The 20,418-nt window shown below is 47.5% G+C and overlaps 1 protein-coding gene across 3 annotated transcripts in view; it reads left to right on the forward strand.

The window, feature by feature from the left end:
- Positions 1-6,576: 6,576 nt before the first annotated feature.
- CUL1 (cullin 1) overlaps positions 6,577-20,418 on the forward strand; it is an 86,066-nt gene continuing 72,224 nt past the window's right edge. Inside the window, exon 1 of one of the 3 annotated variants that reach the window (XM_054564257.1) lies at positions 6,577-6,697. The gene's annotated coding sequence lies outside the window, so the exon portion shown is untranslated. Of the gene's footprint in view, positions 6,698-6,867; positions 6,893-7,023; positions 7,184-20,418 lie in introns of those variants that run through there. The other 2 variants (XM_054564258.1, XM_054564256.1) reach the window with 2 other exon arrangements.

A 20,418-nucleotide genomic window follows, 5' to 3' on the forward strand; every position in this document is an offset into this window, starting at 1 on the left:
TGGGTGCGTGAGTGACCCCATGATGCAAGGGCACCCTGTCCAGAGTTGAGTCCTATCTGTGCCCTGAGCTTGCAGGAAGGGCTTCAGCCGCCCTTGACCGTGAACTGGTATAAGTGGGGCGAAAGATAATTATCTTGGTTTTGTTAATCTTCCTTAAATGCGTGTATAGATCACATTTATTTCAATGGTTAATATTAGAGGTGTTTGCAGTCTTTATTTAGAAGTTGATGATGTGACCAGAAATACGCCACAGGAACTTAACTCTTGTAAATTGCCCTGTGGTATAGTTGCAGTTTCCAAGAACCTGTGGACAACGATGAGAACTTACTATGTAAGAAACCAGAGGGAGACAAGCATGGACGGACCTGTGGGAGCCAAAGCGTATGAGGAATGAAGTGTTCACCATTCTTTTGGTAGGAGGCAGGGAATTATTAAAGGTTTTTGAGCAGGGAAGTAGCATGACTGGGTTTTGTGGTGCAAACAATCCCAAGTAATGTGGGAGCTGAGTTCTAACCATTCCTTTGGCATACGATGTGCCGGGCACTGTGAACACTGTAGGAATCATAATAAAAGGAGCACACAACCTGTGAGGGAGTGGGAGACGGAGAAGGGAAAATGAGAATCCAGTGTTGAGGAGCTCTGTAGTAGTACCTGGTGGCTCTCCTTTTTCCACCATCTTGGAGCCTGCGGAGCCTGCCAGGAACACGATTTCTGCACCGGCAAATGGGCCGGGAAGGCTGTGGTCCCAGGCCATCCCTGCCGGCTATGAACGGGGTCTCCGGAACCAGAGGGAGCTCACAGCTCTTCTTAAAACGGAAGGTGTTTATGCTGGAGATGAAGCTGAATTCTGTCTAGGCAAGAAGTGCGCTTGTGTGCACAAAGCAAAGAAGAGCACAGTGCTTCCTGGTGGTGAACCCAACAAAGCCAGGGTGACCCCAGGAAAGGTCGCCCGTGCTCCTGGAAACAGCAGGGTGGTTCATGCTGAATTCGGAAGCAACCTTCCTGCTAAGGCTTTTGGGCACAGAATCCATGTTATGCTGTGCCCCTCAAGGATTTAAACTTATTGAAAAGTAAATAAACAACGCTGACTGGCATGACTCGGTTGGGGGTCCTTTGGCAAAACAGAGGATTATAGTTTGGCCCACGTGCTTGGGTTGTGGGTTCGGTCCCTGGTCAAGATGCAAAAGGGAGCCAACCGCCGAATGTTTCTCTCACACATCGATGTTTCTTTTCTTCTCTTTCTCCCTCCCTTCCCTCTCTCTGAAAAAAATAAGTAAGTAAATAAAATCTTTTTTAAAAAGTAAAAAAAAGAGTAAGTACATGGTATAAAAGAGAAGCACCTAATCTGCATGTGGGTGTGGGCTGGGTGAGGGGAGAAGGTCAGAGAAGTTTCCTGGAAAAGGGGGTTTTAGAGCAGTTTTCTGGAACTCTGAATAATTTTCTCCTACAGACCAGGTTGAATCATTTGAAAATGAGCTGAAATCTCACGTGGTCCCACCTAATAGGATGTTACAGTGGTGTTCAGGTCCTGCAGGCCAGACCTCAAAACTGAATTCAGGTCCTGTCTGCTGTGGCTCAGTTGGTTGGAACATTGTACTGTAACTGAAAGGTTGTGGGTTCAATTCTTGGTCTGGGCCAGTACGGGAGACAACCAATCAATGCTTCTCTCTCCCGGCAACGTTTTTCTCTCTGAAAAAAGCAATGAAAAAGTGTCCTTTGGTGAGGATAATAAGACATAATAAATAAATAAATATTAATTTGGGACCATCTTACGACAATATTTTCTGTCATACGGGTTCCCAAAACAAGAGGCCTACAACTTCTCAATATGCAAAATCTAAAGTTGGACAGATTAGATTTTTAAATACTTTATCTCCTTTCCTCAGTCCCTTCTTTTGCTGACTAATCTGCCCCTAAGAACCTCTGACCCAAGGCCTTTGGCCTGCCCAGAGGTACTCAGCATTTCTTCCAAGCTTTCCACTCTTCAAGGGCTACCGATTTGTGTTAGAAAGCAGGCACCCTGACTGAGCTACTGCTGGTGTGAGAATGACTCTCCAGCTCTGTCATCCTCCCGGAGCTATCTGGGTTTTTAAGAGAAAATCCTAGGACTCTTTAGCAGAATTCAGCCAATAAAAACAAAGCCTTTGTGGATCAGTTTGTGTAGGGCATTTATGAGTCTAGCGCTCAGAAGGTGGGGCTACCTGGGCTGTCTCCCCCATTCAGACATATTTAGTTAGTGACTTTGGGAAGTAAATTTCTGCTTCCTATTTTATATCTAGTTACATTTAACATTACTAAAATGTTTCAAATTTCATGGACCAAAATGAGCCATGAAGATTTCTTTTCCAATGAACTAAAATTGAGGATTTAAAAACCTACTTCTTCAAAAAGATTGATGACTCATTGTCCTAAGTGGAAGAAATCATGATATTATTTTCTCTCTTTCCTGCATCCGTTGAATACTAAGTTGGTTGAATTACGCTATGTAGTTATAGCACATGTGTAGTTATTTTTCTAAGGGGAACTAGTTCTTCAAAAAATTGCCCATAATGTTTATTTCATGATTTGGAGTAGATAAACAAATTTAATCTTTTTACTTAGATCCTCTTCTTTAACAGACTATTTCCAAACAAATAAAACTTCTTGTAATGTGTCATAATGCCAATACCAGAAGTTTTAAGGTCATGACATTTAAAACTTTAATGGAGGAAATAGGTCATTAAATCAGTGGTTCCCACTCAGGTCACCAGACTGGCCCTGGGTAATTATAGAATCTTCTTCTTCTTCTTCTTTCTTCTTTCTTCTTCCTTCTTCCTTCTTCTTCCTTCTTCTTTCTTCTTCCTTCTTCCTTCTTCTTCCTTCTTCCTTCTTCTTTCTTCTTCTTCTTCTTCTTCCTTCTTCTTCCTTCTTCTTCTTCTTTCTTCTTCTTCTTTTCTTTTCTTCTTCTTCTTTTCTTTTCTTCTTCATAGGTAATGTTTATTAAGTATTGAATTTACAACATTGTATGAGATATATTGTCACCCCTGTTTTACAGATGAAGAAACTGAGACACAGAGAGGTTAAGTAACTTGCTCTAAGTGACCGAAATAATAAGTAGTAAAGCCAGGATATAAACTCTGGCAGGTTCAAATTTCCTCCCTGCCCTTTCCCACCCAGTTTTGACTCCATTGGTCTGAAATGGGCCCTGGAATCAGTAACCAAGTCCCCAGGTGATTCTGAAGCAAAGGCAGGCTTGGAAAGTATCCCATTAAATGAATTTACTTTACACTGGATGGCTAGTTCCTTACTCATGTCTTAGAAATAATAGCTCACAAGGCTAGTAAAGTGATACAATGCCCTTTCATTTGATTCATAAACAAATATGTGTGAATGCTCTTCAGTGTTCCTCAGCCACAACGCTGAGGGGCCTGGTGATGTTTAGGAAATCGTGTCTAACCTGCCACCCAGATCACCAGGTTTAAAGGCTCGTGAGAGATGCTGGCAGCCAGGGAGAGAGCACAAAACCCTGGTGGAAGGTGCCAAGGAGGCTTTAGGGTGGGGAGGAGTTGTGAGCTGGGTCTCAGAGAAAGGAGTTTGACTTGCACACGTAGGAAAGAGGGAGGGAACTATTTCTGTTAAGGGACCCGAGGGCAATAAGCATTCCTAAAGGTGATCCCAGGCCAGAACCTGTGGGCCAGTCGTAGGCCCAACAGGACTGGATGAAGCGGAGAGCTGTTTTGGAGGAGTGCCTGGAAATAAATTTGGAGAAGTAAGTTAAGACAAGATTATAGTCAACGTTAATTGCCAGGTCCAAGTATGGACTGAACTGGTAAACAATGGGGGGCCATTGCAAAGTTTGAAAGGACAAAAATACCACGTTGAAGGTCTCCGTTCGGAAAGAGCCACCTGCATTCAGTCACTGCACAGAATGGAAGGAGAGAGATCAGAACCAGGAAGACCAATGAGAAGATTAAAGAAAACAACAACATAGGTGTGGGAAGACATCATAGTAAAATAGTGGATATATGCCAGTTTGAGAGTCAGGTTATGCCACTGACCAAGCTGAGTGATTTGAAGCAAACTGTCTGACATCTCTTGAGTCAGGTTTTCTCATTGGGGAGCGGCTGGGAGGTGAAAATGTCTGCCTGCACAAGCTGAGCAAAATAAACGGATTTCTCTGGGAGGGGCACGAGCTCAGGGATGCAGGTTCCAGAGACCAGGATACTGAGGTTTCAGGCTTGGATGACTTAGAAGATGTTAGTGTTATCAACAGCAATCAGGGAGGCCGTGGACCTCCACTGTGCAAAGACAGGAAAGAAAGGGAACTAACAGCAAGCGTTTCAGACATTATGCTGGAATTATAAAGGAATAACTCTTCACTTATAAGGTAGATCTTTTTATCCCGATTTAACAATTGACTTAGAGCAAAAGATAGTAATTTGAGACAGAATATAAACTGCCACCTGCCTAAATCTAAAGCTTGGCTATTTTGAACCTCACCATGTTATTTTGGACTTGTAAAGTTATTTTTTTAAAGGTTTTTATTTATTTCTTTCCAGAGAGAGGGGAAGGGAGGGAGAAAGAGATGGAAACATCGATGTGCAAGAGAAACATATGGTTGCCTCTTCCATGCCCCCAACCAGGGACCTGGCCCACAACCTAGGCATGTGCCCTGACTGGGAATCGAACCAGCAACCATTCATTCGCATTAGGGCGTGACGCTCAACCAACTGAGCCACGCTGGTCATGGTGTATAGTTATATTCTATATTATTGGTTTGGGCCTGATATTCTATTGGAGACTATTTTGAACTTTGATTCTGACACCTATCAAGTTGATTAACCCTCTAAACTTTGGGTCAACTGAAAGGACATCAATTTTGCTGCCATAGGGGAGAGAGATGGAGGAAGACTATTCTGGAGTAAATGGCCTTGATCTGTCAGGTAGGAGGCAAGGTTACCCACCCAGGGTCAACGTGTCGTAGAAGCAACCTGGTTGTGAAGTGGGCATAAAAGTTAATGGCATAGTCTAACTGCTAAGAATGACGGAGGAGCAGATGCGTGGAGAGTAAAGGACAGAAGGAAGTTAAGAAGCAGGAACTGAGGCAGTGGGAAGAGCGGACAGTGGCTTGGGCGGCCTACATACTTCTAGTAAGCCCAAAAACAGAGGGTGGAGGAAACAGACAGTAAAGCAGAAATGGACCCACTCACGTCCTGTGTTAACCATAGTAAGCCACAGACGAGGCGACCGTAACTAAATGATGAGATTGGAGAAAGCAGAGAAGATAGAGATAAGTTGTCTGAAGAAAGCACAGGCTCCATAAGGGGAAGAAATGAGGATATAAAAAAAGCCATCATCCACAGGGACAGGCCTTCCATTTTTACCTTTAATCTTACCATGTGCTCACAAAAAAATTGTGAAATGCATCTAAATTTTCTTTTGGCTCATTTATTTGGCCATAGAGGGTATAAACCAAGAACTCTAAAACCTGGCACAGACTGCGATTCCATACTTGGGTGACAAGTACGCACAAATGCAATACTTCCAGAGATACCGAACAGATGTTGACGAAAGACCACATTTTAATACAAGGAACCACATATACCAGCGGGTAAGTCTTCCAAGAGAAACCCTTGTGGCTCAGGAAACAGTATGGACTCTGGGGGCAGCCTTCTGCTCAGGACCTAGGGCCTGGGACGTCTACTCCAAGGTGGTACTTAGAATCTCTGTGCTGTTTGAGCTTGGAGCAAAACAGGAAGTGACTTTCATCGCGTCTCCTGCCCAGATAGGATCATCTGAAATCCTTTCTTGCTTTTTCGGGAAAGTAGCTGCCTCTCTGGTATGCTGGGAATGAACCACACCATAGCAAGCCAGGTGGCTATTTGTGCTGCTTGAGAGTATGTCCAGTACCCCAATGGTGACAGTTAATTTCAAATGAATGCAATTAACTACTTAAGCCTACACCTGAAAACAATGCTGCTTTTAGTCACACCTCCTGCCATCCAAATAGGTAAGTCCTTAAATTCTATTCTTGATTCGTCTTTACAAAGATTAATGGCAAAGTGATTCGATATCAATACTTGCAAAAAAAAAAAAAAAAGAGGGAGGGTGTGGAAGAGGAAGAGGGTATAAGGGGGATATATGGTAATGGAAAAATGCAATTAAAAAAATTTTAAGGAGTTAGTTAAAGTTGGAAGCGGGAAGCCTAATGTAGTTGTATTTTAGAACTGATTTTCAGAAGGGAGCCAAGAGGTTCAGGTAAGCTTAGGCTTGCAGAAGCTGATTGCTAAGGCCTTGCAGGTGTTCAGGGGCTCGGGCGTGGACTGCTCGCTTCTCCTAAGTCTGCGCCTGATTTTCAGAGCACTTGCCCACCTCTGACTGTCCTATCAGCCAGCCGGGGACACTGCTCGGTGGCTGTCCCGGTCCGGGAAGCACGGTGATTGGGTGTAATCGTGTTCCTTGTGGGCTCAGGCTGCATGTGGGGTGTGCGCGCCGGAGCCGGGCAGGAGCTGTAAGACCCTCTCCTTAACTGTTTTGGAGCACTTTTTCCCAAGGCTGGCGCCCCCAATCTAAAAAGGTGACCCCTCCTCGTGGGGTCCGAAGTGGCGGGAAGCCGGGTTGTAGGAGGCGGCCCGAAAGCAAGGGAGGCTGTAAAACCTGGAGGAGGATCCGGAGCGCCCGGCCCGGGACAGCGCGGGGTTCAGGGCCCGGCCTTCAGGTATAAATCAGCCGGGCGAGCGGCCGGAGACCCCGGGGCAAGGGCGGCGGCGGGAGGTTTCCGGGCCCCCCACCCCAGGGCTCTGGCCAGTGCGGCGATGGCGGCGGCGGTTTCCCGGCTCCCCCGCCCCCGACGCCGCCGGCGAGGCGTTCCGACCCTCCCCCACGCGCCTCTCCCCCGCGGGCGCCGGAGCCGGTGAGGCCGGGAGGGTGGGGAGCGGCGGAGCAAAGGCGAGAGGGCGGAGGTTGCGTGGTGCAGGCGGCGGCGGCGGCGGCGGCGGCGGCGGGAGGAGGGCCGGCCGGCGGCGGGCGGGCAGGGGAGGAGGCGGAGGAGGCGGGGGCCGTGTCGCACGCAGCTCCAGGCGGGGCGGCCCCGGCGGCTGAGGGACGCAGCTAGACCTTGGCGGGACGGGGATTTAACCGGGGCCCAGGCCCAGCGATCAAGCGGAGACGTCGCAGGAGCCATTTCGGTCGCAGGGAAATGCGGGTGAGTGTGGCGGCGCCGGGGCCGAGGGGAGGCGGCGCAGGCCCGGCCCGGAGCCGCGGTGTCGCAGTGACGCGGCCCGCGGCGGCCGAGCGCAGGCGCCGGGCGAGGCCTGAGCCGCCGAGTCGCGGACGTGCGGAATGGCGGCGGGGACGGGGACCCGTGGGCGGAGGGCGCCGCGGGCGGGAGCGGGGCCGGCCCTAAGTCACCGCGGACGCCGGCTCGGGGTCGCGGCGGCCGGGCCCGGACCACGCACCGGGAAAAAGCCCGATTCATCGCGCCCGAGGCGACGGCCTTGTGGCGACCGGGCTGGGGCCGCGGAGCTGAGGCAGTTCGGTCGTGCGCGCCTCGCCTCTCGCCCCTCGTGCGGCGCCCCCCGCGGGGCGCCCGGCCTCGTGCCCTTCCCCCCGCCCCTCGGGGCCGCTCCTCCCCGGCTCGTGTTCTCCAGTTAGCTCAGGGCCCACGGAGCCGGCCGGCCGCCCTGCTGCTCTCTCGTTCCCCGCCGGCATTGTTGCGACGGTGCAGGTCGCTATTATTGGGTAACTGTCGCCCTTTGGCTGGGTTCTCTCGGGGGAGCGGGCCGGGGAGGCGGCGGGACAGGCCGGAGCCCCGGGCGCCCGCGAGTCGGGCCGGGCCTGCGCCGCGGCCTCGGCGCGCCCCCGGCCCCGCGCCCGGCGGGAGCGCGCGCTGACCCCGCAGGTAACCGCGCGCGGCCCCGGGGCCTGCCTCTGCCCCCCGGGACGCAGCGAGCCGCGGCCGCCGTGGTGGTCTAGGGAGAGAAAGGCTTCACGAGCCTTCCTGGAGACGAATCCCCAAGTCAGGGTTTTCTCTCTGTAGCGATCCCGCTGCCAAAAATAGGATTCTCTCTTCCGATTGGAGGGCTGCCGTCGCTTTTAGTTCGCGGTGGAGGTTAGTGATTAGTGTGCAAATACGGAATCGCATCAACTTACTCGGGTATTTATTTGCCTTGTTATGGCCCTTCCCTCGGTGGCATTAAAATAGCTCGAGTTAGGAGTGGGGTGAATGGTCATGCAGTTTTTGAAAGGCACTCATCGGGGTGGCAGAAGGGCAACCAGAGGCACTTTCCCTTTAAGTCCTGAGCTTCTGGGACCTAAACATACCTTAACACCCCGCAGATGTGTGCAGTGCGAAGTTTAACGCTCCATTTTGGGCCCACCCTGTGCAGCTGAGATCCTGGAGTGCTGTCGGGTTAGGGTTATTTTGTGTAGGAAAAAATTTTGAGTAGGAGGATTTTGTGCGTGTGTTTGAGGAAGTTCTTGGGTATTCGAAAAATATTGTTCTTGAAAGTTCGGTGTGTAGCTTCCGGTGGTGATTGGACAGCGTTGCTTCGCATTTCAAATTTCGAAGCTGCAAACACGAGGCCGGCTGCTTTAACTCTACGATGCCCATTTTTGGAGGTTGCAGGAGAGTGCTCATTAACTTGAGAGGTGTGGCCGAATTATTTCTAAACAGGTTCAACTTTTGTTTTCCTCATTGGTGTCCTCTTTTAAAAAAACTATTTTGCCAAAGACGGGGGTGGGGTGGGGGGGCAAACTTACATTCCATCTGGATTTGCCAGCAGTTGATGAAATCGCCCGCCCCGCGCTCAGGACCTTGCAAAGGCAGGCCCCCCGCCCCCGCCTTCCTAAGATGTCACCCGGAGAACCAGGGGACAGGAATGCCGGGGCTGATTGCCGTTTCCTTAGCTCTCGCAGCCCTAGACTCCTTTGCCTCTTACTGATTACCTCCCAGAGGTACTTAAGCTCTTCTTGATCGTCGGGACAGCCTCCTTTCTCCTGCGTTTCAGACTGTGAATTCCTGGAGGGGAGGACGGAGTCCTCCTTTATTTTTGCACCCGCAGCGTAGCAGAGAACTTGGTACCTCGGGTGTTTTGGGGAAAGATAAACCTTCTGGAATATTTCGGACCTCGTGTTCGACCACTTCTCGTTCCGGCCGCGGAAGCCGGGCCGTGCGCTTCGGCTGGGCGAGGATGCCCGCCTCACCGTGGCGGTTCTCTCGGCGGCCGCCCAGGAAAACAAGTTGTGAAACTTCTGTTTCTTTCCCCTTCAAAACTAGCTTTAGGGTGCAGAATTGCCATTTCATTTTTTGAAACAAGGTCGGGGTCTTTTCAGCAGCTCTCCCAGGAGGCACCCCCCTGGCCTGAGGGCCCCGTGTCGGCGTCCCGCGCAGGGCGCCCGCGGGCCCAGCCGGCCTTGCTTCCAGCGTGGAACGCGCAAGTGGAGGCGCTTCCCACCGAGCAGCTGTCCCTGCCAGTCCTCAGAGGAAAACTCAGGGTCCAGCGCCCTTGGGGGTGTCGACGCTTGCTGCCGCGGCCCTCCGTGGGCCCCGGAGCCTCGCTGGCAGCCGGGCCTGGGGCGCAGTTTGGAGCGGGCCGCTCGGGGGGTGTCCGGAGAGAAGCGGGCGCCGTTTTTCAGGGCCCCCGCGAAGTTCGCCGTGCTGTTTCTGATATCTGGTCATTTCTCAGTAAGGTGTGTTTTTTGTGTGCTTTTCAAAACTGAGAAATGAACATTAAATGAAGAATAAAATCAAATTTAAATAAAACCTTACATTTTTACTCTATTACTAAGGCCTTTAAGCAACCCTGTTTTTAACATGCATTTAATGCACATTATAAACAAGATAATTATTATAACACATTGTTGTGTTTCTGTAAAGTTTTTATTCACACAGATATTTTCTGAGAAGTTGTGTTATTTTGCTTTGAGGAGAAGACGTGGAATCTAGTTTGAGCTTAATTTTGCTGGGTGTTCATTTCGGCCTTTGTAAAAGGAGATGGTGTTTTAATGGACACTGTTTAAGATTTCTTTACAGGCCTCAAAGTATGTGGATTTCCTGGCCATGTCATAGCTTTTAACAGTGACAACATTTGGAAAACTGTCCTGTAAAGCATAATCTCAATTCACTTTTGAAAAGCAGAGTTGTGACGCCCTCCTTTGGCACTTACTTAAATTTTTTCCCTGGGGAAAGAAACTCGGCCCAAGGGAGCAGAGCGCCCTCCCGCCGTCCACCGCAGGCCGCCTCTCCGGGCGGTCCCGTGCGGGCGGTCCCGTGCTGCCCGCTCCTCCGCTTTCTCCCGTGTCCCCTCCACATGGAGCGCCCGGTCCCCCGAGGGGCTCCTGCTGCTTCAGAAAGGCTCCCTCAGCCCCTGCCCCGTCCCAGCCTGGGAGACTCTCTGCGGTCCCGTGAGTCCCTTCCTGGGTCACTGTTCCAGCGTTTCACCCTTTGGCTGGACTTGGTGGCTTCTCCCATTCGACAGACCTCCTTTAGCTCAGGGACCGTGTGGTGCCCGTCTGTCCCTGGTACCTTAACCACTGCCCACATCAACATTCCTGTAACTCGTACTTTGTTCGTGAACACCCTCCTGCTTTAGACCCTTGCCAAGCCCGTGAAGTGCAGGTGCTCTTCCTGGGTCCCCCTTACAGCCTGTGGGTCGAGAAACAGGCTTTGGTTTGGGTCAGGCCTAGTCGGTGGTAAAGCCTGGGCTTCAGCTTTTAACCAGGCTCTCCCTAAGCCTGAGAGTTAACGTAGAGGTGGAAGAGGAGAGAAGATCAAAATGAAAACGCTCTGAGCATTGATAATCACGACAGTTCTTTGTGCAGAACTTGGTCGACTACCAGGAATGAGCTGCTGCTCCTTAATCTTCAGTGGCCAATGGACATTGAAGGAGAGTAGCAGGGCAGTGATGGGGTAGAAACAGACATTCTGAAACTCAGGGACTGGAGTTAAGTTGGGCCTGAAGTTTGTAAAACCACTTAAGTGTTTGGCTCTAACAAGCTGCGGTTTTTAAAAAGGCCTGTCTCAGAACACGTTTTGGAAAATGTGTGAAATGTGTGTGCGTAAAGTGCGTGTGCATTGGTGAACATTTAATTTCAGGTGGTGAACTTTGTGCTTTTAAAATATTTTTCAAAAAAATTTAAGACCAGAAAGATAATACAAATGATCTCTGGATGGAAAGAGCCTCTCAAAGCATCGCACCAGAGTAGGACTGTGAAAGACAGGATTTGTTTGCTTCCTTTAAAATAACTGAACTTCTATATGTTAAAATGTTGTAAGTAGAATTCAGAGGCAGTGGCAAACTGAGAAAAATATTGTACTTACAAGCAAATCTACTTTTTCTTGCTATACATGGCTTATAAAAGAAGGAGCAGGAAGCAAGGGAAAAAAACCTCAGCTCCACAGGCAGTCCTCCTAGAAATGCAAATCAGCTGTTTTTTACAATGTTGGTGTACATTAAAAAATCAGCCCCTCCCAGTGAGGGTGTGGAGAAACGAGCCTACTTACACATTGCTAGAAAGAGAATAATTTTGTATAATTTTTCTGAGAAATATGTAACAAAGGCTTATAAAATATGCAGGCACTTTGGAATAGCTAATCTACTTCTAAGGGTTTAGTCTAAGAAAATATTAAAAATGACAAGTAGATTAATATTCTGTCATGATTACACTCTTTAACTAATGCCCTCTTACTGAACATTCGTTTTCAGGGTTTTTTTGCTAGTAAGGTTGATGATTTCAGCATTGCTTAGATAAATCTTTGCACTTCTCTAATACTATATGTAATGGTTATTCAGTGAATATTAAATGACAAAAACATGCTATATAACAATACATATATAATATATAAAACATTTTTTTGGTGTGAGTAAATGCATTTTAAAAAGATAATAAACCAAAATGTTAATAGTGATTATCTCTGAGCAGTGGAATCATGGGTTACTTTTAGTTTTTTTTCTCTTCCAATTTTTCACAGTGCATGTGTATTTATAATACAGTGGGTTAATTTACACCCGTCCCCCCGCCGGCCCCCCAGTTAAAAGGCAATAGAGGCTGTGGGCCTTCTTGGGAACGAGATGCTTCCGCTTAGTTCAATGCTGAGATCACTGGGTGTCCACTTCATTTTCGGGTCCCTCTCCGGCTACGTCCTCCCCGCTCCCGCGGGGTGAATGTCCGACTCCGGCGTGCTCCGTGTCCCACGTCGGGTTCTTTGTTGTCTAGTCTTCCCGTTCTTCCCCCACATCTTAGTCCTTCACCTACTGCCGGTGCCTTCACGGGTCGTGCCCTTCACGACACTGTTTTAATCTCGTGAAACATCTTAATCCCATGAAACACGCTTATGTTTGGGTATTTTATTAAATTATACTGGGTGATATGTTGATGAATTGTCTTCATGTGGGAGTTTTCTTAACAGTATTGTGAACTTTCTCTTTTTGCTATTTACAACTCTTAGATGTATTTTTAAATTAAATGTTTAAACCTGTTGTGTTGCTTACAAACATAAATTTGCTTTAAACATTAGAAAAATAAATTCTTTTGGCCCAGTAGGTGCTGTAGCTTCGAAAATTGAAAGGTCGCTATCAATTTAAGCAGTGTATTTTAAATACACAAATTAGCGATACTGTTGGAATCAGGAGAGAATAGGTGCACAGAAATGTGCCACCAAATGTCAGCGGGGAGAAAGGCCTTCTTCCCTCTGCAGAAATCGGTTAGGTATGTGCTCGCCAACATAGTTCCGGGGGCCTGGAGGGCATCCGAGGCCGGGGCCTGGGAGCTCGCCCCACGGAAGGCAGGGGGGAGGGGCCTGCTGTGCCAGTACTTGCAGGAGACGCCTGAAGCCTGCAAGGGGGACAGATGTGTCCGTCCCGCATGGAGCCCCCGGGTAGAGCTCGGGCCCAGCTCTTTCCCTCCTTGAGCCGCACACTGGTGTTGGGAACGCGGAGACGTTTGGTTTTGGGGAGGGTGGAGAAGAGAAGGAAACATCTAAGAGGGGTTCTTCTGATTTCTCCCAGCTTACAGATTTAAGATCCGTACAAGACTGACTTACAGGTTCATCCTACACGTGATATCACCATTTATTCAGCACTTAGTACGCGCCGCAGGCCAGGGTGGGCACGTGGCAGTGACTCTGGAGCTGCCACCCACAGCTCGCTTCTTGCAAATGCCTCACTTTGGACACAGGTGCAGGGATGTTATACTAATCAGTCATCAGACAGAGACCCCCCAAAATCAGAGGCTCTTCAGTTTGACAAAGGGAAGGCTTAGGGATGTGGGAGACACTAAGCCTGTTGAGCAGTTTTGCCTGGAGTTAGCTGGCATCTTTGTAAGTGGCATGTGTGGGTGACTGCCCTGTGTGGGGTCGAGTTGGTTTGGGTTAGTGGAGGCATAACTGGTGAAGCGTATTAATGCCTGTGGTCGCCATGGACATTATACAGTGGGGGGGGGGGTGCGTTTACTATTATTTTTATAGTGTAAGGGAAGAAGATATTTAACCTCTACCATAATTAAATCAACATGAGCCCTGGCTGGGTACTCAGTTGGTTAGAGCGTTGTCCTGATAAGCCAAAGTTGAGAGTTCAGTCCCCTATCAGAGCACATACAAGAATCAACCAATGACTACATAAATAAGTGGAACAATAAATCGATGTCTCTCTCTCCCTCCCTCCCTCTCTCTCTTTCCCCCCTCCTCTACCCTTTCCTTTCTAAAATCAATTTAAAAATTTTTTTAAAAACAGACATGAGACAGATTAACAAGAGAAAAATAACCAAATTTAATTACATACCTATGTATGGGAACCTACATACATGAGAGCATCAGAGACTCCAATGCGTGAGAGGTTCAGAGGTGGAAAGTTAACGTGAGCTGTATGCGAGCAAAGGACGAGGTAGGCGCACCCCGCGCTTCAGAGGGGAGGAGTGTCATTTACAGGGTGATAAGGGCAGGTATTCAGAAATTACGTAGAAGTTGGCCCTGCCCTATTGATGAGCCATAAAAGGGTATTTCTGGTGATAACTCTTATTATGGGCAAGGCCCCCAAATTAAATTGTTTAAAGGAGAGGTAGGAGTTTCCTGTGAGCCAGCAGGATCTCCATTGCCTTCAGCTCAGTAGCCTACATGCCAAAGTGGCACATCCTGGGAGGCCTGTTCTGAGTCCCTTGACGAAGAAAGGAGCTCAGCTGGGGCACTGGACGTGTCATTGCCTTATCAATGTTTCTATCTGCGTAGAGCCGTGTTTGCCCTGCTATGGTCTGTGGCATGTAAGGCATAGGTAGGAGTGGGGGAGACCTGTGAACAAGCTTAGGAAATGCTAGGCTGAGGAGCTGCCAGTGTGTTACTGTGCGTGTGTGTATCCCTCTGGTCTTACAGGGAGATCTGTATCTCACAGTGTGTATGCATGTATGTATGGGGGCCAGTACATGTATGGATGTAAGGTTACCCCTCGACTTAATAATAGCCTTGGAGGGAAGAAGACCCCACTCCCACATTAAAGCACATACTGATTTTAGAATCATAGAATGTGAACAGTTAGGTGACTTGCAGTGGAGGTGTATGAGTAGATCTCTGTTCATTTTTCCTGTCTTTGATAGGATACTGATTAGCATCCTGAGACACCAGTGTTCCTCGGGAGCGTGAAATCCTAACAGGTAGAGGACAGGTGTCGTTGTCTACAACAGAAACGCTTCACTTTGTTCCCTGTTTAAGTCTAAATCGTAAATGCTGTTACAGGAAGGATCTAAGACAAATCCAAAGCCCACGATGGGCATTGGCCTGGGATTCGGGAGCCGCAGCAACAAAATCAGCTTGCGTCACTCGCATTTTCTTGGCGGTGTCATATGTAAGTGCACTTTTTAAACCTGGAAAAGACTGCTTTGTCACACTAACTACAGAGATACTATTTCCATTTTTTTTCTTTAAAAGTCTAAACTGCCTGAATTTGAAAAGCCTTTCAGTCTACTGAAACCCAGGCTTTCCTTCTCCTCTTAAAGGTTCTCTTATTTCTATCCTCGTCTTTTCTCTCCTGCATCTCTAGCCCAGTGGTTTCCAGAGTGAATGCTCCACATGGCACACAAGGTGAGGTTTTTTCAGGGAGTGGAACCAGGTCTATTTTCTGGAGCGTTTTGGCCGCCTGAGGAGGGGGTGTGATATGCAGCATTTTCCAAGCCTCTGGTCCAGGCTGCCCTTCCTTTTTCTTGAGTGATCTCTTGCATTCGCATCTGTGGAGAACAACACTGGCTCTTTAGTTCTCTTTTCTTCTGTCCGTGGATGTTCAGGAGATACCTCTTTGACTTGATTCTCTGTTCTAGTTTTTGTTTTTGGGTTTTTTGTTAGTTATTTAGTGTGGGTTTTTTCACTTTTATTTTGGCTCCGTGACTTCCAGCTGAAGGGCTTCATCTGGCCTTTGTATCCTCATGTCACCTGTATTCCGGATCTGTCGTGTCTCCCTGACGTCAGAGCTTGTCCCCAGCGGGTATCTGAGTCACCCTGGTCTGCAGAGTGGGCTCGCCCCCAGTCCTTGTTAGCCCTGTGCCTGCAGCCCCACCTCAGCCCCTCGGGCTCCCGAAGTACTGCAGACCCAGCCACGGGCAGCCCTGGCCTGCCTGCCGCAGGGCTCGCTTACGGGGCTGCGTGTTGTCCTGGCCGTTTGTCCTGTCCTGCGTCTTCATACGGGAATGTGATAGGAGGGCACTTCAGCAGAGCAGACCGACTTGGGGGAGCTCTGTTAACTTTGAGGTTTACTTACCTATAATAAATGATAAATGTAGAAATGTTCGTTTTATAGATTGATGGATGGAGACTGTCTATGACTGAAGAATTCACAGACGATAATCAACAAACCATGTGTTACACTAATATTTCCTTTTGAAAGTGTGGATATGGTGTTAAGATGAATGTCTGCATTGCTTTTTATGGTAGCTGTACGGCGGGGGGCGGGGGAGACACTGGGATAATAGACTCCCTTAATAGTTGTAATGAAACATGACTGTAACACATTCCAATGACTCCCTTGACAACAGGGAATCAAGAACTGCAGTTTTTAAATTAAAAAGATTTTATTCATTCATTCATTCATTCATTCAAAATGCAGAGGATGAGTTTGTTTTGTCCATGGTCTGGTGTAGACAGTATAAATGCCTATTCGGTGTGTGATCTAGGGGGGGAAAATAGTTCTATAATGTGCTTCTTTATATAGTTCATTACATTTATACTTTGCAGAAATTGATTTATTTGCAAAATTTTGAAGTGTAGGTTTTATTTTAGAAAATTGAATCATGTTTGGAAGCCCAAGTCCTCTGAAGTGTCCTTTTTTTATATGCAAGTTATTCATACAAAATTATGGGGGAAATCTGGATTTTGTGATTCTGCTGTTTTAAAAAAAATATTAACTACATTTTCAGTTGGGAACATAATTTGATAGTTTTCAAAATAAGCAATTTGGAGCATAAGCTTGACAGCCTTGCCTGAGAAAATGCACAAGTTAATGTGTCTTGACTGGGAGTTAGTTCAATTAAACAGTAAAAATTGTGAGACGCTTGAGTCTGTGGTAGGATCGTCTTCTGAGGTGAAGTTGTTGTTGAAGGTTTATCGAATTTTTCCCTTTGTTAGGGATATGGCCAGACTATTTTGAGTCAGCGGGGGAGATGTTTTTTAGAAGCCCCCTCCTGCCTCCAGAGAAACCTGTTACTGAAAATTATTATCAGATGGCGTATTTTCATGAGTATAGAAGGTGTACTCACCTCATTGAGAGACTGAATCTAATTACTCTTGATTGATCCAAGCCCAGGTTTAAACACACATTGTGTATTCTGACCTCCCTATACCTTTTCCCTGGTATATAATGTCTAGAAATACTGAATGTGCAAGTATACTTAATGTTATAACAGCTGGTGAGGGCTCTTGCGACAAGATGCTTTCTATCAGGCGCAGCACTGAAGGGGGTGCAGGCCTCTGGCAGGTGGACCCACGGGGGCAGTCGGCGGTAGGCAGCAAGCTCGTGTGACCCAGCAGAGGAGTGCCGTTGGATTCTCTCTCCCTGCCTTCAGTGGGGAGAGTAAATTGGTAAATTGTATTCAAATTTTCAAAAAAAAAAAAAAAAAAAGTTCCAGATCAGAGAAGGAGCAGGCGAGGGGAGGACAGTACCCTTTGAAAACCACTTTGTAATGAAATGAGAGTTGTCTTTCAAAGGTCACTTAGGGAAAGTTGCTGATCAGAATTTTTGAACGTAGGGTTAATTTATATGTGTTGGTGGAAAAAAAAGTAATGAAAAGGCTTGAAAACCTGGATTTGGTGAGTAACTCCTCGTTCCCTTGGAGATGTGGTAGCTTTCCAAACCTGCCCAGCTGGCGGATGCCGCCGGAGGGCCCCGCACTCACCAGCGGCGGGGCAGACCACACCACACACGCGGGGAATTTGCAGGAGGGGAACCGAATTGTGGGAACTGTGAGTTGAGGCTTGTTTCATGTAAACGAAGTTCCGGCGTTTGCGGTAAGATAATGCTGCCTGTCCTGAAGCGGTCCTCGTGCCTTACCTGGTGCGGAGAGGCCAGGCTCGCCGGTGGTGCGGGACAGGTGATTGCGCCTCCCGGCTGAAGGTCAAGTCTGGATTTCCACCCTCAGTGGCCTTAAGATGTTTCCTATGTCACCGCCATCCTGTCCTCTCAGGAGGGAAAAACAACTGGTCCTTGTATTTGTGAATCTGTGAAAGCCCTGCGGCACCGGCCGAGGGCGTGTTCTGGATGCTGCGGTGCAGCGAAAGCTCTTCAGTTGCTGGTTCCACAGGCCAGCAGCCCCCCCATCAACTAGAGGATCGGTAGGGAACGTTTCAGGCAGGCATTTTAAAGCTGCTGTTAAAACAAGCACATTTGGTTGTAGAACGGGAGACTTGGATGAATTTTCAAAAAGAATGAGCTTTCGGAGAAAATTGGAACTTCCAGCAAGGGCTCCTGGCTGGATCCCCGGGTCCTTCAGAATCCAAAGCTCACCTTCCTGGTCCCGGAGGCGCAAGTGAGTGGGAACTGGGGGGGCAATACCGGCCCTGGAGTTGTCAGTTATCGAGGGTATTGTGAAATTTTCAGGCAACATTAATTTACTTCATTTTGACTTAAAAAAGCATACTCGTTTTGACATTTTTTCCCCTGAAGATTTTTACTATTTAAGTACCGTGCTAGACATTTCAAGGACATCTGAAAGGCCTTGTAAAAGAGTGGGAATGTAGCAAGTGCTTGCTGTGTGCCAGGTGCTCCTCTAAGCATTTACCTGATTTGTCTTCCTCACAGCAGCCTCATAAGATGGGTGCTGTTATGACCCCATTGCGGAGCATCTTAGAGACAGAAGGGGAGGAAGCCTGTGAGTTGCGGAGCCAGATCTTTGAAGTTCCACAAACATCCCCACACATTGGATATGGTCGTGCCACCGTGTAATGTGGCTCTGTGCTTCTTGAGCTCTTTGTGCAGTAAGAAATGCATTTTGTAGGATGACCCCATACACACACAGATGTAAATGACCTCAAAGATGACTGAAGAACACTTTCCTTATGTTCTAAGAGCTCTCTTCTTTCTGGGTCACCGGTTAAGAGTTGCATTGCCATTTACTAAGCCACTGTCGTGGCTCACACATTAATGGATTGCAGTTCTCAACCTGAAAAACTTACGTAGTGTAGATAATGGGGCCCAAGCCTAATACCACTTTGCCTTGTTTTAGCATGAATGAGAATGCTTGGTAATAAAATATATGCAAGCACCAAGCTAGACCGTTGAACAGATGTGTCTGTCCATTAAAGCGGCACACAGAAAGTGAGACCTGACATTCAGTCCTCCGCATTAGAAGTGGTTGATGTGGACACACCGCCCCATGCACCGGTGAAACACTAAGTGGTCAAGGTCCTTCGCAGGTTGTCAGGCTCTAAAGCAGTACATACCAGTGGCACTCATGGCACCTGCCTTGTCTTGCCGACTGAATGAAGATTTGGTTATGACTTGAACGATATTTAAGGCTCTGAGAGCTTATCTGTGGATTTTAGGAATTAAAATGACCCTCTTCTATTAATTGTTCAAGGACCAAGTCTAAGAGGGCAAAAACAATTTCTACTAAGATACTAAGATGCTCATGGAACATTCCATACTTTATGACATCTGAAATTTTTCATAATTATAAAATTGGGTGTGTTTGAGGGAATACATTGGATCAGCATTATGTGATTTCTGTATTATGTGATTAAGACAAAAATTGATTTCCAGTGGAAGGCAGCTGTATTTATTCAGTATAAGTTTAAGGGCCTATAATTTCAAAGCTCTGCTGGATTTTAGAAAGTGGGAGACACATAAGGTGAAGCTTTAAATACATTTGCTCTTATTCTATCCCAGAATGATAGTTCCTGGCTTTCTTCCTTAATTTTTTAAAGCCATAAGTTTTACAGTTTTTATGGCTTGTTAGAATAATTATATTTCTCTTTAATTTCATAAGTGATATAAATGTGTTACCCTCCCCCATTTTCCTCCATACCGTTACTATGCTGGTAGAAATAAAATGACATGTCATTAACCATGTTCCAACATGTTCCTATGCGCTGATGAGCTGAGTGAGTTTGTTTTTTGTTTGTGTGTTTAGTTTTTGTTTAACTATCATCAGAGATTTAGGTATGTCCCCCAAAATTTGGAGTAGTAGGTTCCAAAAGTAGTGCCAGTGTCCCTGGAGCCCCTCGTGCGCCGGGGCGCCTTGCGTCGCCGAGGGCTCAGCTGCGAACTGAGCCTCCCGCCGGCCCCCGGCACAGGGTGGAGCCCACAGGCCCAAGTGTGGGTCTCTGCAGCCTGAGAATCCCAGAGCCAGGCGTCCTGTTCTCCGAGAACCTTTAATTATTGAGATATTTCCTTTTTTACAGAAAAATGTATAAATGCAAGATCCACTTATTAAAATACTGATTATTCAGATAGCAGTAATTAACAAAACAGCCTAATTTTGAACTAAGAACAATAAGCAGGTATACTGTGTGATATTTGATACTAGTTTTTTGAATGCTCATGTTATCTAGATTTTAAAATGCAAGTGTATTTCATGAGCAAAATGTAAAAATTGAAAGTAAGCCTCTACTCTAATTTTTTGTTTTTGTTTGTTTTGATTTTTTTTTAAAGAGTTGAGTTTTTAAATTGTAGGTTGGCAGCAAAATTAAGAGGATGGTACAGCGATCTACCATAGAGCCCCTGCACCCACACCCACGCAGCCGCCCCCGTCGTCAGCGTCCCTCCCCAGAACGGTGCATGTGACCGGGGGTGAGCCATTGGCACGTCATCACCCAAAGTCCACCGCCGCCTTCAGGGTTCACTCTTGGGGGTGCACCATCTGTGGGTTTGGGCAAGTGTATGGTGCCGTGTATTCATCAGCCTGGTGTCATACTGAGCGTTGTTTCACTGCCCTGAGAATTCTCTGTGCTCTGTGTGTCTGTCCCGCTCC

The sequence above is a fragment of the Pteronotus mesoamericanus genome, unplaced genomic scaffold (assembly GCF_021234165.1).
Source record: "Pteronotus mesoamericanus isolate MK-2021 breed Mesoamerican mustached bat unplaced genomic scaffold, CSHL_Meso_final scaffold_85, whole genome shotgun sequence".
In the NCBI taxonomy this organism is placed as follows: domain Eukaryota; kingdom Metazoa; phylum Chordata; class Mammalia; order Chiroptera; family Mormoopidae; genus Pteronotus; species Pteronotus mesoamericanus.